This window comes from Megalobrama amblycephala, linkage group LG3 (genome assembly GCF_018812025.1).
Source record: "Megalobrama amblycephala isolate DHTTF-2021 linkage group LG3, ASM1881202v1, whole genome shotgun sequence".
Classification (NCBI taxonomy): Eukaryota; Metazoa; Chordata; class Actinopteri; order Cypriniformes; family Xenocyprididae; genus Megalobrama; species Megalobrama amblycephala.
Genome location: NC_063046.1, coordinates 45,668,292 through 45,672,934, shown reverse-complemented (window position 1 = coordinate 45,672,934; position 4,643 = coordinate 45,668,292). Strand labels below are relative to the sequence as shown.

The 4,643-nt window shown below is 36.1% G+C and overlaps 1 pseudogene; it reads left to right on the top strand.

Moving 5' to 3' along the window:
- Positions 1-447: 447 nt before the first annotated feature.
- Positions 448-2,936, top strand: LOC125265429 (annotated as a pseudogene).
- Positions 2,937-4,643: the final 1,707 nt, after the last annotated feature.

The window sequence follows — 4,643 nt, the reverse complement described above, 5'->3', positions numbered from 1 at the left end:
TTTATGCTATGTGAATAAATATGTAAATGGTAACTACAGGACTATGCTAATTTTTAATCAATTTTTATTTTTTTTTAAAACTATGTTTTGTTTTTTTTCTCGATGTTGGCGATTATGGTCTGTAACAGACTTTTAATATCGACATCGTGATACTTGCAAGACATCGTCGATATACAATAATATCATCATATCGCCCAGCCCTATTAGTAACTGATGTTTTATTTTGGCAGATCAGCTTCTCCTAGTGCAGTTCATCATCCGTGAAGCTCCTCCCACATCACGCACATCATCAGTGAAGCTCCTCCCACATTATGCACATCATCAGTGGAGCTCCTCCCACAGCAGTTCATCAATAAATGTTGGAATATTCCCATCAGACGAGCATCAGAGCATCAGGAAGAGCTGAAATCTGCAAAGACTGAGTTTATTAAAGAGGACAGTGAGAACATGAGTGATCCAGAACCCTGCAGAATGAAACACACTGAAGATACTGAAGAACAAAGAGGTTGGTGTTTATTCTTCATTCATTCATGATGCTGAACAACATTCATGAAACAGAGGTTCAAACACTTCTGCACATTTAGAGAAACAGTTGAACTATGAAATGAGACATAATGTTCTTTTCTAATAAAAGCTCAATAAAGGGAAGTTTGAGAAACTTTTATATTGATTGTCAACATCAGATCAAACTAAATATTTATTTCACATTTATTTTATATCTGCTTCACAATTTACCAGAGTGTTTCCAGAATTTAGGCATTTTAATATAGTTTACAACATTGTTATTTTTAGGAATAAACTGTAAACACCAAAATGTTTGAAGTAAATGAACTTTCCAGAATGGCTGACAGGGTTGTAAGTGTAACTTGAGCAAAATCTCTTCTTAGAGTAACTTTGGTAACAGGGTTGATGAATGCAGTCATTCATTTGTGTAAAAACTGAGACAATGGATTGAGATTATTTTCTTGTCCTCCCATCATGCTGTAGAGAGAGCCCAGATGATGTCACTTCCTGGGTGTTTTTGAAAGCAGGAAAATCATGTCAGAAGTAACAGGGTTGAGTGAATCATGAAGGACACTGATAATAACACATTTAAAGATGCAGTCAGTCTAGACTTTGAGCATGTGAACTTTCTACAGACGCTGAAACTGTCATGATATGATGTCACACTCTGTGAATCTCTTTTAAAACATAAATAACAAACAATAATCATTTCAAAATGTAAAAATATACAATCTACTCCACTTTACTGCAAACTTCACTTGATCTTGTGTTTCTGGTGTCCCACATTCACATGTGTATGAATGGAAGTCAGTGGAAGGAGAAGTCTAGTGTGACCGGCCCTTTATAATTACACAGTTACAGGAAAATAAATGAAATATCAGTCTAAAAGTTGATGTCAAAATAATGCTGTTAATATCACATTAGATATTTTTGAGTAGTTCTCACTACTATTGATATTTTTTTTAGAAATAAATAATTTCTCGGTTTCCTACTTTGTCTTTTACTGGCTATTGATATTTTTAATATTTTTATACCATCATATGTCACCAAAGTCACCAGAGTTTAGGTTTTGGCTGTCTGGTCTTACTGGAATGATTTTTTTTTGTAATGTAAAATAAATATTAAATATAACATAAATAAGCTTATTTTACATAAAAATATTGTACTTTTAGAGACAAATGAATAAAAAAACAAATCATAAAAAAAGTACATAAATTGATCATTTTTATTTTATCGAAGATAGTGATATTTAATTTTAATAACCATTTGGAATTGGAGTCAGATTAAGCGTTGAGCTAAAGTAAAACTGAAACTAAATTTAAAAATAATTAAGTGAACTTCTCAGGAGCGCTGAAAAGACATACACACATTATATCTTCACCCAGACCTCTGGATTGTGTTGTTGAGATGACCGGTGTGTCTGTACAGCTGGAAGATTAATGTTAAAGTTAATCAGGGACATATGCAATTAATTTATGAAAATGTAAATGCATCAAAATGATTGGGATATTTTATAGCAGTTGTCTATCACAGCAAGTCTCAGTTTTATTACCTTTTTATTTTGATTTTTATTAAATTAAATTACACTTTTTTTTTCTTTGATTTCAGAGCTGATGGAAGTGAAGGAGGAGAGTGAAGAACTGAGTGAAGTGGAGGAGGAACATCATGACAAACCTGGAGAAAAACCTTTGAGTCGCTCAAAGACTAAAAAGACATTTTTAAAGAAAAGAAGAGCCAAGAAATCTACAACCTGCACTCAGTGTGGAAAGAGTTTCCCAAAGAAATCTGGTCTAGAGCTTCACATGAGGATCCACACCGGAGAGAAGCCGTTCACATGTGATCAGTGTGGAAAGAGTTTCTCACTAAAACAAAGTCTTGAGCGTCACATGACAGTTCACACAGGAGAGAAGCCGTTCACATGTGACCAGTGTGGGAAGAGTTTCAGTCAATCATCAAGCCTCAAAGATCACATGAGGATCCACACTGGAGAGAAGCCGTTCACATGTGATCAATGTGGGATGAGCTACAGACGATCATCACGCCTTAAAGAACACATGAGGATCCATACTGGAGAGAGACCGTTCACATGCAATCAATGTGGGAAGAGCTTCATTCACTCATCAACCCTTAAAGCACACATGATGATCCACACCAGAGTGAGACTGTTCACATGTCATCAATGCAGCAAAACATTTGTCTTGGAATCAGCTCTGAAGAAACACCTGGGAGTTCATACGAAGGAGAAGCCACATTCATGTTCTGTGTGTGGAAAGAGATTTTCACTGCTGCAATATTTACATGCGCATCAGAAAACACACACTGCTGTGAGAGAGTATGTGTGCTTTGAGTGTGAGAAGATGTTTACTACAGCAAACAGTTTAAAACTGCACCAGAGGATTCACACTGGAGAAAAACCTTACAAGTGTTCACACTGTGACAAGAGATTCAGTCGGTTAGCACATCTGAAAAGACATGAGATGATCCACACTGGAGATAAACCTTACAAGTGTTCACACTGTGACAAGAGATTCAATCAGTCATCATCTCTGAAAACTCATGAGATGATCCACACTGGAGAAAAACCTTACAAGTGTTCACACTGTGACAAGAGATTCAGTTGTTTATCAAATCTGAAAACACATGAGAAGATCCACACTGGAGAGAAGCCGCACACGTGTGATCAGTGTGGAAAGAGTTTCTCTATTAAAAGTCACCTGAAGCAACACAAGAAGATCCATGCAGTGGAGAAACCACATCAACACAGTCTGGGATCATGATAAGTAGTTCATCTTTATGTGCTGAGAAGAGACACAGAAGAGACTCAGCCAAATCTCTCCTCTCCACCTATAGTTGGCGCTGTTGCTCTGTGTCTGCTGTTGAATTATCCAGGTTGTGGATGAGGAGCGACCCCTGATGTGATTGTGTACATACAGTAGTACATAGTTCAGTGTTATATAAATGCTTCATTCATTCATTTATTCATAGTTAGCCGTTTCTCAATATGCGTTCTTGTCTGTTCTTGTGAAATTCATCAGTTGCTGCCCAAGTTCTGATCTAATTCAAAGTTCACATCTAGCCAAAGAAATTTCCATATCCCCGTATGTGTTCTTGATCCACCCCTTTTATCGAGTCTTACAGTCTTACCTCGGCTAGTACTCTGTACTCTCTGTAGTGGTTAAACATGAGATATAATTCATCTTTTGTATATATAACAGGTGATCTTTGGTCATGAATCTATAATTTGTAGGTAAACTTTACCGTTGTAGCCTACTAGAGCACTGACTTTGTACATTTGACTGAATTGTTTGCTTTATTTCTTATTGTAGCTTCTTGTGCCTTACTTATACTTTTCTAATGTTTATTATTGATCATTAAAACTAAGAAAAAGAAACAGTGTTGTGTTTTATGTTTGCAGACTATATGCACATATTACCTGAACCACATGTTTAATCTTTTTTAAAATGTAAACAAAAAGAGGAAGAGCTGTGTTTTATAGTTTGTTTGGTTATAAATATACATGCAGTGAAGATAATCGATGAACGTGTTGCCTAAACTACATGCATGGCTATTAATATGTTTAAGATTTTTTAAATGAAAACTAAATATAGTGGTGTTTTATAGCATATGTGTCCTGTGAAGATGGCACAGATTAGAGGTATTAGACACAACAGTCTTCAATCAGCATAATGACGATTCCCTCGCATCTGATTCAGAGCATTAGCATACTGTAATGATGATGAAGGCCATTGTCCCACATTTAATTCACATGAATACTTTTAAAGTGATAACAGCTGTGCCAGGACAGTCAAGAGCTCAACCCATATTTCATGTCAATAGTTCCTGTTTTCACCTCATTTATTATGCTGATGTCTTCAGATCTGCTGTAAATTGACACTTAAAGCTCATTTCATTGCTGTCAACAGCCTGAGAAGATTTGATGACTACAGATATGTAGGTTTATTTCTGTGTTTATGTTAATGTTTTAAGTGAAGCTCCTCCCACAGCAGTCACATCATCAGTGAAGCTTCTCCCACAACAGTTCCCCCATAAATGGAAAGAGCTGAAATCTGTTTTATTAAAGTTCATTCAAGAGGACAGTGAGAACATGAGTGATCCAGAACCCTGCAGAATGAAACACA